Here is an 11,733-nt window from a genome sequence, read left to right as displayed (position 1 = left end):
TTACAAATAAAAAATACTAAACTATTAAATGTTGATAGATTGTAGTTTTCTAGATTTATCTTAAACATAGTCAACCAGCACAAGTAGCCTCATCATCAACATTCTCATAAATAACTTTATGCCTCATTCAGACTCTGACATCTCTGTTTATAGCCAATAAATAAAACCATAATAAAGATATACAACTGAATAGACAGCATTTCATTGATTAATTAGTGATTTCATTGATGTTTATTGATGACTCACTGCAACATTCTTTGTTCAGAGAGAGGGTTAATTATACTTTTTAGGTAAAGGTAACCTGACCTTACAGATATTAAGAATCAAATACAGGTGATCAAATGTTCTGTAAATTTACACTTTAATAAGGATGGCATTTTAGGAGTGTGAAATGTAGGAAGTGAACCTGTTTAGTACCAGTCCAGATCACTAATACTTCTGAAGTCTAGTCTATATTTTATTAAATTTCTGTCCAGTTAATTTTATGAGTATATGAAATGCCTTTTGTTTTTTTTTTTTTTGGTATTTATTAGATAGACTTTCTTAGGACAATTATACCCTTTTCCTTTTTTCTTTTTTTTTTTTTTTTTTTTTTTTTTTTTTTTTTTTTTTGTGGGCATTTTATTTTTTTTTGACTTATTTCAAAGGTTTTTGTTAAGTAATAACAGAATTACAAGTTAACCATTTTTCCAGGGTCTAGAGAGCAATGACACATTGTTGACACTGTTTGTTCTCACAGAAATAAGCAGGAATGAGTCAATAATTAGCTAGGTAGGCTCTCACTAATGTGATAGATGAGGCACCATGTATCTGGGAAATATCTTCTAAAACCTGATATATTATACTCTTTTTTTTTTTTCCTCACCAGGCTGGAATTATAATATGAATAAACCTGTAATCAGGTGAAAGCAAACTCATTTGAGGCCTTTTTGATACTTAGGAGTTAACAAGATTTGACTGAATAATTTAATAAAGTTTGCAAGCTTCTACCTAATTAAAATGAAACGGGCTGATGTGGAAAGTTTGGAAAAAAAACCAAAAAAACAACATGCTTCATAGCTTATGTTCTCAACTCAAACCTAGACAAAACTTATCAAGTCAGGTATAAATTCTCCTTTGTGTTCCAGCTGTGACTAAAAAGCCAGGTTAGAAATAATGAATTTATCCCATGTGATGCAAAAATAAAGAAAGAGTAAAACTCATGAAAACTGAGACCAACTGTTCTTCTATTTCTGTTCACTGAGCATAGAGTGACAGATGACATTGATTGTAGAGGGCCCACCCATCAGATAAATGACCTCTTCTTAAAACTGCTTAAGTATTCAACAATAAGACATATAGTCATATTAGAGCACTTAGGAAAGAAAATTCACCTGTAAGTAAGAGGGAATAAAAGCCAAGAAATTAGAACTCTAAGAAAAATATCAATTTTAAAATACTGTAAGTGAAGGCAAAAGATGTATTGGTACCTGTGATTGTACATCTACAAGGTTATTCAATGTATTATAGCTGTAGGTGTTGTGTGAAATACTCCCTATTTTTTCCAAATAACAAAAGTGCCATTCCATTTGGAGCACAAAACTGGCTACAGAAATCAATGACTGTGGGGGAAAGGGCAGCTGATTTAGCCAGTGACTATATTACAACCAAACCTGATACAGCATAGAGTCAGTCATTTTACCAACAAAATATTTTTGACACGTTGATACTGAAAAATGTCTTGATTATACTGAGTAACAGATGATATCACCATCTGTACTAGTTTCAGTAGTATCATAGGCAGGAATATGAAATTTGTACTCATATTATAAATCCCTCTGCTGTGCTTTGTTTTCTTTCCCTGTTCAGATTCATGCCTTCATTTCCTGCTCCTACTTCTAAGTAGTTTCAGTGAGATCTTAATAATTAGCAACTTTCTATGATCTTAATCTTACTTAATTTATAATTTTTATTTATGTATGATACGATCTGTTTTCCTTCTTGGGTTTTTTTTTTGGTTGTTTATTTATTTGATTTTGGTTTTGTTTGTTTCTGTTTTTTTTTTTTTTCCTTTTTTTTTTGCTTGTGTAGTTTTTTGTTTTTATTCTGTTGGGTTTTTGTTTTCCTTTTTTGGCTTCCAAAGGAATCTAAATAATAGAATAATAAACATTGAAAATATGACAACACTAAGAAAAGTGTGTTCTGTGGTTTAAGCCTGTTTAGTTAGCTGCAGTCCTAATGGGAATTAATTTTTTGCATTGTTTTCTCTTCTCTAGTTTCTTTTTGATTAGTGCATTTAATTTAATTTAATTTCATTAATTTTCATTTTCTTCTGTCATTCTTACTCTTTCTGATGTTTTCTTTTACATTTATTCAGGTTTTAGGAGTAAAAACTTGCATGTGTCAGAAAAACATTCAGCATTTCACTCTAATGTTCTTGAAATACCTCTTTCTTCAAAATTATCTGTTTTTTAGAAGTTTCACTTTTATCCACGGATTGCATCCTAGACAATTCTTTCCCTTATATCCTGTTTCCTTTTTTTTTTTTTTTTCTTTTGGTGGTTTATCTCTAAAACATTAATTAAACAATGCTTCTTTCATTAGGCCTCCTTTTGTTTCCAGAATAATGAAGAAATTCATCAAAGAAAAGGTCAGCTGATACAGAAGGTCTGTATTAGATTTTTAAAAATAATGGTCTTTCTAGAGGAGAGCACAAGTTTTCCTGCTAAGACAAGATTTTTAGGCTGTGTTGAGCACCTGCAGCTCCCACTAACTTTGGAGGAATGTGTGCATCCTAAGCCTCTCTGAAAAATTAGCCCAGTGCCCTTCCATTGCACTTTTCCAGCCTGCCAAACCAACAGGAATCCAGCAGAAGTAAAGGGATTTATCTTGAAACAGGTGCACATATGGATTCAGGAGGGAGGAAAAAGGGAATTTCTGTTAGCAAAAAGTGCTTGCCTACTTGATATCTCATCTAAAGTTATATAAGCTGTTCATTTCATATGACCAATTTGCTGGCTATGGCTTATTTAGAAAAATTAGTAGGTGATGCTAAATAGAGACAGAATGAAAAAAAGTTCAAGGAGGGAGTTAAAACTACATAACACTGGTTAAATCCAAACAATCCAATTTGGTACAGAAAAAATAGAGTAATGACATTTTATTTTCAGTCAACAGTTTACAAGGGATTTGGTCAGTGTTTCTGAGGCTTTGTAAGAAATGATTCTCAATATGAGATATACTAGTCCTTAAGGTGGAAAAATTTGCCAAAGAAAACTTATTTAATCAGGAGAAGTCAGAAATGGTTGCCTTGGCATTCAGGAATAGAGCTGCAGATTCTGCACTGAGTGTCAAAGAGCAAGAAAAAGAAAGAAAGGTCTACACAGCTCTCAGACAGTCCCCCCTGCCAAAATAGGCATGGCAAGGGGGAAGGTGGGGTGTCTTGAGAGAGAAGTGGGTAAAGCATCTGTTGTATTTTAATAGTTATCAAACTGACATACAAAGAATAAAGAATTCAGAATGCCTTCATTAGAACTATCCAATTAAAATCTATTTTCTTATTAGTACAACTGTGGAGAAAAGAGTCTTTTCCTCTGGGGTGTTTGTGAGATTGGCTGTCTTTAAAAGCCAAGAGACAAAGGCATCAGTGAAAGGTGATCTTCAGCATATCTTCAGCTAATACAGCCATGAGACCCACATATTTCCTTACAAAGATATCAGAAGTGTGATGGTTTCAGAAGCACTAAGCTGGGTATGATAGTGCAATTAAAGAAAGGGAAACTGGTATGATGACTTGCCAGACCTTGCTTGAACTTGTCTTGGCCTGTTTTGAGTGTTTTTCTTCCTTGTTAATCCAGAACATCTTTCCAAAGAGCAGCTGTCTATTCCCTGGTTTGCCTAACTTGTGCTTATCTTCCAATAATATTATATGATGTAACACTATTTTTTAGATCTGTATTTTTAACAATTTTAATGACATTTGATTTATATTAAGTAGAGAATTTGAAATAGGAGAATGTTGGCTATTTATAAATTGGTATAACTGGACTGTTAATTCTAACTTTTTTTGCATTGTATTTAGATTCTCGAAGGGCTAACAATAAATTCTTTCCTTAATATGTATGGCTTCCCAAAAACAGAGTTAGAAATCAACACATAAAAATTTGGTAACTTCAGTTACCAATAATGGTAATTTAAATCTACTATATTATAACAGATCTGAGGAAACTGATCTCTATTTTTAACCAAAGCAACTGTAAGCCAACTTGATTTACAGTGAAAATGAATTATGCTCATGCTCCATAGTACAATTTGCTTTTGCAGATAATGACCAATGCTTGAAGGACAAACAAACAATTCTGCAGCTCAGCTAATATTTGATAACTTGGTGAACCAGACTAGCTAGAGAATTAGGTATCAAAGTAATCAAATGCTAAACCAAATCATAACAAAAGAAAGGTAAGAAAAGGTATCCGGTGCACCCAAATCTGTTCTATTAAGCATTTACAGTTAATCCAATGGAATGTTGGTAAGACTTCTAAAGTAATTTAATTTTTACACAATAAAACTCCAATTTGAGAACTACTCAAGAGTCTCTACAGAAAATTTTGATTAAAATAATGTAATTATCAGTATAGAAAGCTACATCAACATAAGCATATCTCAGAGCAGCTCTGTCGTACTTCAGATGCAGAGTATTGAGCTGAAAAACTTCAATTCCAAATTAACTTGCATAGAAATTGACACTTAGATAATGAAATGCATTAATTATGAGTGAAAAAATTATTTTTGTGCACTTATGTTTATAAATTCAGTCTTAATAACTCCTACCAATATTAAGACAGAACTGTGGAATTGGCTTTCCTGAATGGCAGCAAGAATTGCGAAAAATAAAAACTTTTCTCTCTAAAATGAGTATGTATTTTGAAACAATTTTTTTTATAACATGCTTGCCCAGCTGTCCTGTGCAGGTCTGGGAGTTAGAATTTGATGGTCCCTGTGGGTCCCTTCCAGCTCAGGATATTCTATGATTCTAAAATGTCTAAGCCTGACAGTCCTGACCAGTCTCATATCACACAACACACACGCTAAACCTCAGACAAAAGCCATTAAAAGTCCAGCACTGAGAAATGCCCACAATCACCTTAAACAGTGCTCCCCATTTCCATAGAAGTCAATTTCTACGTGGAAGTGCAAGAATCAAGAGGCTTAATTGCTCATTTTGCTATGAGCCTCTGGGATAGGGAATGTTAGCTTATTTAATGGATAAATACTCTAGAGTAATTTCCCCCATATTTATTTTCCACTAGTGCATCAATCATACTCATTTGACAGGGCTCTGGAAAGCATAATCTTTTGGACTGACCATAAAAAATGAAATATGCCAACCTTTTCAGAAGGTGAAGGGAAAAAAAGAAATCCCTACACAACGAAATGCAAGCACCCTGTTTCACATATTTCCATGTACATATTTCCCTAAAGATGCAGAACTTAGTAATTCCCTCTTATTCCCCTCCCCTTCAGCCCCTTCAGCTCCCAGAAAGATGGAGATGGAGTAAAACAGAATCTTTGACTCTAGACCAATGTTTAAATGTCCAGCATTATACAGCAAAAATAAATTATATAGCAAGGATAAATAAAAAAGATAAATTATTTCTGTAGCCAAAATCAATCAGGATAACCTAGCCTAAAACAAAAGTAGAAGCTTTTCCCCTATAAGAGATAGTAAGAAAGAAAGGGATAAAATAAAGTGACAAAACAAATCAAGATGTTTTTCTATGGTTCTGAATTTTTCTGCTTAAAAAAAAAAATCCTATTTTTAATCAGGTCTTTGTGTTCAGCCTTCACAGTCAAATCTTCCATTGATGTCTTCTAAAGTTAGGTGAAGGCTGTGGGTGTGCTTAAAAAACAGTCTAAGAAAAGGAGGAATGGGAAAGAAAGAATGTGCTGTACGGTAAAAAAAAAAAGAAAAAATAGCTTACTGAATCTTTGAATGTCCTTAACAACATATGACACTAACTGTGTACATGACTTGTACATCTTTAGAAATAAAAAGGTTTTTTAATACTCTTGTCTGATACTGTGTCTATAAATCTGATCATCTAGAACAGATATTGGTATGAAAAGATGTGCAAATATAAGGATGCAAATGACTAAAGCCTCCCTACTTAAGGACTTCAGATGGGGTTAGTAAATCTGGAATAATAACAGGAGAGTGTGCAGATGCCTTCCTTAATAAACCGCTTTAATTCAAAGAAAAACAACCCAACACCTTATTTCTAATAATCCTCTTCATTTGGGGTTGGATTTTTAAAAATGTCTGCTTGTGTTTTCATGAAATAGAGAAAATCAAGTGACTTCTGTTTTCTTGAAGTACTATAGAGAGCCAGTAAAGGTCTGGTTGATTGTGTAGCTAATTTCTAAATATTAAGTAATTTTGTTACCCCTGGAAACCTCTAAATCACTGCTGGGTGACTGGTATCAAGTCTGCCCAAAAATATCAATATCCATATATTAATAAAATTTGTCTCAAAATTTTTCTTCCTAGGTGATATCTCAAAGTAATATAACAGCTAATAGAACCAATCAGACTGTAAAAAAATGGGAGTTGTCATTTTATAATTTATCATTTCTAGAAAAAAACTGTCTATATTAAAGCCACTGTGTGTAAAACTTTTGAGCTAACCACTTCCTATCTTTAACACTGATAGAAACAGGCCCATCCAGAAGGTGATTCATCAGTTTATTTTAGACACTTAACCAGGGCTGTGATGGCCTTGGAAAAGAACCTGAGATGAACCATTCCCTGAGGTGCCCATGCACATTAATACACAGCATCCCAGCTTCTGAAGCTAAGTGACTGCATGGAAAAAAGTCTCAGTTCAGGTTTTCATTAAACTTCCTATCCACTGATAATTCAAAGAAAAGCTAAAGAACAAAACCAGTAATGACTTAGGAATAATTTAAGATTTTTTTTTTTTTACCAACTTGCTAGATGTTCAGTTGATTTCATCATCAGAATAAATACAAAGAAACTGACTGCTGAGTTTTTATTTTAGCTGTACTATGCCAGCCTTGTTGGGGCTTCCCTGCATCTGATATTGTGAGCTCTCCTTCAAATTAGGAAAAATATTTTTCAGGAAATTTAATTTTTTCAAGTTAACAGCTGTCTATTTATTTTAGCATTATGAATTTTGCAAACACCAGGGAAAGAATCTTGTTGCTTGTCATTAAAGTTCAGTTACTTAGTGGTAGAGAAAAGAATACTTGGCTTATTTTTGAAAGGTCAGACATATTATTGAATGTTAATAAAAATCCTCAGAGGATCATGAAAAATTATAGTGTTTCTAATATTTTATATCAAGTCCAAAATCATACCATTTAAATAAGAAGGGAAAAAGTGGTTTATGACTGTTTTAAATAAAGGCAACTAAGTTAACTAGCATTACAAATGTTAAACAATATTTGCAAGACTTGTTGGTGATCAGCAACAGGTCAGGAATTTTGAAATGCCATTTTTACAGTCTATTTTAAAGTACTTCTAATTTTGAGTAGTTGTCTTCTTTGATAAAGATAACTATGTGTTTATGCGTATGTTATCTTTATTGCATGTTGAGGACTGATCGCTCATGGAGATTGACCTTGATAGAAAAAAGCATATAACTAACTATGCGAACACTCTGTGAACAGCATTTGGTAAAACTGAAATCAGTAACTAAGATAATCAGTTTAAGTATAAAAGAATATCAGTCAGGAGAAAGGTAAGATTTTAAAGCAAAAGCCCTATAAATGATGGCTATTATTTTTCATTAAACTTCTATTTGTCTGATCCTAAGTAAATTAGTTCTAAAACCATATTTTAAAGCTTTTTATTTTTATTTCTATTGGTGCATTAGGTCCAAATATATGCAACTTTCAAACAACTTCCAAAGGATCAAATGTTTGTAATGTTTGCCACATATTTGGGAAATTTTCTGTCAAAATTGAGATGTCTTTAATTTGAAGATTTAATGCTGTTTCTTTTCCAGAGAAGTTGATAAAACTTGTAATAGGTAATTGACATATTCTGTTCCTATGGTAGCACTCAAGAGCTTTGAAATCTGCTGGAATACATTGTTCTTACTTCCAAACGTTTTCTCTGATAAGGACTGAGGAATCCTTTGGACCTAGGGTATAGCCATATATTTCTTCCAGACTAATTAAATTAAAATCTATACTCTGTGGAGAAGCTTATTGCCAGAAAACTGGACAAATTTAGTGTTGGCAAGGCCTAGGTTTTATTTTTTTTCATTTTAATATCATCTAGATTCCTACAGGCTGTGGATCTGCACCACATCAATTATGCAATTAGCCAAGGCCTTGAGCTGTAAACCAAAGCATCTGTGGCATGCCCAGGTCCTCAGCAATGACAGGGGTCACCAGAAGTGAGCAAGGCATGTCCCTTGCCAGAAAAGCCACAAGACTGCACCTGCACGGAGCAGCCTTTGAAGCAAGGGTTAATCGAGAGGTTAGCCTGGTGATGCACTAAGTAGCTGAAGATGATATTGCAGCAAAACCAGTCACATGTGCAACTTATTTAGTGTCAGCCCCAACAAAGACAAGCTTTGATAAGAAAGCAGAGAGCGTGTGGTTGTGTGTGTAAAATTGGAACACTTAATTATGTCACAGTGAAATACTTCCTCTCAGCTAAAAGCTGCAAGCAGGAGACTCATAGCCAATATATTTGTTGCCTAGTGAATTAAAACCAGATTAGGAAATGCTACCATTGCTCATTCTTCGTCTTCTGGTAAGACATAATAGGGTTAATTTGATCTGCTTGTACATCAAGCTCTACTGGAATCTGTGTGCATCTGCGTGTGTGTGAGAGAGAGGGAGGCTAAATAAATAATCAGGACAAATTTCATGCAGAGCCCCTGATATGGCAGTGTGTGTCTATTGCCTGAACATGCAGGAGTTTAGGAGGCTTTGCATTTGAGACTGGAAAACTGATGTCAGATTTCAACAGATTTCCAGGTGCTTACAGATGTCCAGAAGTGTTTCTAGAATTCCTTAAGCAGGATAAGACTACTCTGACTTTGGGAATGTGGCCCTCTGAGTTATATCTGCAAGTTTTGGTGCTTAAATACTTTAGGAATCTCATGCAGTTTTATGAGCTGAGATGCAGGTGGCTGCTTTTCAGAGATCAGCTTAGCCTGTCCCACTTCTCTGTCCTGTTCTGTCCATACACTTCAGCTTCCAGCTTTCTCAGAGCTGGAAATCCTCATTCAGTGCTTTTTCTCAATTCAACGGGGGCCTATCTCTCTTTCCAGTTCTATCACAATGTTTTAAAATCACCTTCTTCATTCTGTAATGCCTTAAAATACAGGTTGGTGACTTCACAAAGAAGATGTAATTCAGACTAGAAGCTGAAGGAAGAGAAATATCATTCTTATAAGAGCATCCACACTTCCTCCAGGCTGACTTCTTTACTAAAGTTATTCAAATTTCCTAAATAGTAAGGTAATTATTTTCAAATCTTTTTCCACAGAGTTTCAGGTTCCATGGAATTTTTCTGCAAGGGAGTATATAAAGAATAAACATTTTTGATGATTGTTAAACCATACTCTTCAGTAATGTTGGAAACAACTGTCACTTGGCTTAAATTTACTATCCATGCTTTTACTAGAAAATATTTATGGTGCCTACAGATTAGTAGAAAAGCATGAAAATCATTACAATAAATTATGTGCTTTTCAGAAGTTATTAAGATCAGTGAGTGTGGTGTGTCCCATTTTAACAACTTCTTAAAATATAAGCCTACTGGCTCAAGGTCAAGGTCCTGTGTAGAAAGGTTCCACAACAAATGCAGAGAAAATGTGGCTCCCAAAAGCATGGTTTGCTGTTTGTGCACCACAGAGCTGAAGTGGGAGTTTGCACAGCAACACATGCACACTGCATGTCACATGCAGTCAAAATGGACTCTGCATCATTCAGCAGAGCCCTCTTTGTTTTGTTAAATCTTTGATATAAATACACTTAACATTATGTCCTCATGAGCTGTTTGCAGAGCATTCCAAATAGGATCTCAGTTGGTTTTGCTGATTTTTAAAGTAAAATATGATAAGAAAATGAGAGAACACTCTGTATCCTTACCACAGTGTAGCTGTGCATGACAGACTTTCATTTAAGGTTACAAAAAATTTAATCTGTACCAACATTTGTAAATGGCCAGAGTATGCACAGGCCTGGGGGACCTTCTATGGACCTATTAATTACTCAGATGCCAAGTGACAGAAAGTGACAGGATCGATGGATGTCTGTCCAATATTAGGTCTCACAACTTTTCTGATTACCACTGCAGGAAGCTGAAGACAGAGGATTTGAGAATGAAGGAGACATGAAGGTGTCTCTGCTTCAGACCTCTCTGTTGGCACACGATGGTTTCCACCACAAGCTTGCTGAGATTCCTACATGTTAAGAGCCACATCTGTTTGTAAACAGGACATTCTCAGAAGTGAAATCACGGATGCCCTAGAGTGTCCTGGGTTATTCATAGATATTTTCACACCATGTGAGTTTTTTGAGATTTTGTTCTTCTAAAATAGCTTGTTGGCTCTATCCACCATAGTAGAAAACTTTTCACCACACATTATGTCACAAAAATGTATTCAAGTTTGAGATTCAGCATTTCAGGGCTGTGTTTCAGATTATCCTCTTTCAAATATCAAGCTTTTGCAATTCTGTTAAGTTTATTTTCAGCTATATTTTTCATGTAATCTTATGCTTCTTTGGATGATACTGAGAACACAAAAGCAGTAGTTGACGGAAAGGACAACATATGTTGTTTTTATAAACTTTTTCCACCTAATTTTTCAGACATGATATAAAAATCTCGTCTGCAACATTAATGCGGGAAAGACTATATCTTTTACTAAAAATGAAGATGCTTATTTCATCAGATGTGTGCTGTCAGCCAGCCTTTTTTTTTTTTTTTTTCAGTTGTGCTATCATCCACAGTCCCCTTTCTGAAGGTTTTAGTCCTATTTGTAATTTCTTTTAAACCAATCAGGATATTGGAAACATTTCACTGAACAATATCTTTTTATCAGTGTTTAAAAATGAACAAGCAAACAAGCTTCTAATTTTCTAGTAGTCTTGGCAGCCGTGGAGAAAACTTGAATGCCTCCCTCAATAGCTCTTTGCTGTGCTTAAGGGCAGGTAGTAAACCCTGTGAGTAAATTGGGAATGGAAGGCGGTGGAAAAGAAGGAATAGAGTAAGTAGAGAGGCACCACCATCACAGCGTTGGTGGTATAGTGGTGAGCATAGCTGCCTTCCAAGCAGTTGACCCGGGTTCGATTCCCGGCCAACGCAGCTTTATTTTGACCCCGCCCCAACTCCTCAGGTGCTGCCATCCGTTCATCCCATCCACCCGCCGGGATGCGGGGGAGGTGTGGCAGACACGGGCGAAGTCCCGCGGCGGGAGAGCGCGGCACCACAGACGGGGTCCGGCCCGGTGGGTAGGGCAGGACCGGGGATCCCGGTGCAAATCCCATGTGGCACAAGGGCCAAGAAAGATGGCTCTGCCAGAAGGAGAGAAGGGGTGACTGTGGCTTTATTGAACACAGGAATTGTCCATAGGTAAAGGGACCTTCCTTTGTGCTGGTCGGAGCAGTGTCGGTGTCCGGTCTGGTCTCAGCGCTGGAGATCCGTGGGAATTCTGGAAAAGGATGCAAGGATGGTTGGAGACTGTGACATTTCTGCTCTGAAGAAAGAAA

At 35.5% G+C, this 11,733-nt stretch overlaps 1 non-coding gene across 1 annotated transcript; it reads left to right on the top strand.

Moving 5' to 3' along the window:
• The first annotated feature begins 11,257 nt into the window (after positions 1-11,257).
• TRNAG-UCC (transfer RNA glycine (anticodon UCC)) lies at positions 11,258-11,329 on the top strand. Its single transcript has one exon. It is a non-coding gene; the product is annotated as a tRNA-Gly (tRNA).
• Positions 11,330-11,733: the final 404 nt, after the last annotated feature.

The sequence above is a fragment of the Vidua macroura genome, chromosome 1 (assembly GCF_024509145.1).
Source record: "Vidua macroura isolate BioBank_ID:100142 chromosome 1, ASM2450914v1, whole genome shotgun sequence".
NCBI classification, from domain to species: Eukaryota; Metazoa; Chordata; class Aves; order Passeriformes; family Viduidae; genus Vidua; species Vidua macroura.
This window is presented reverse-complemented; position numbering and strand designations above follow the sequence as displayed.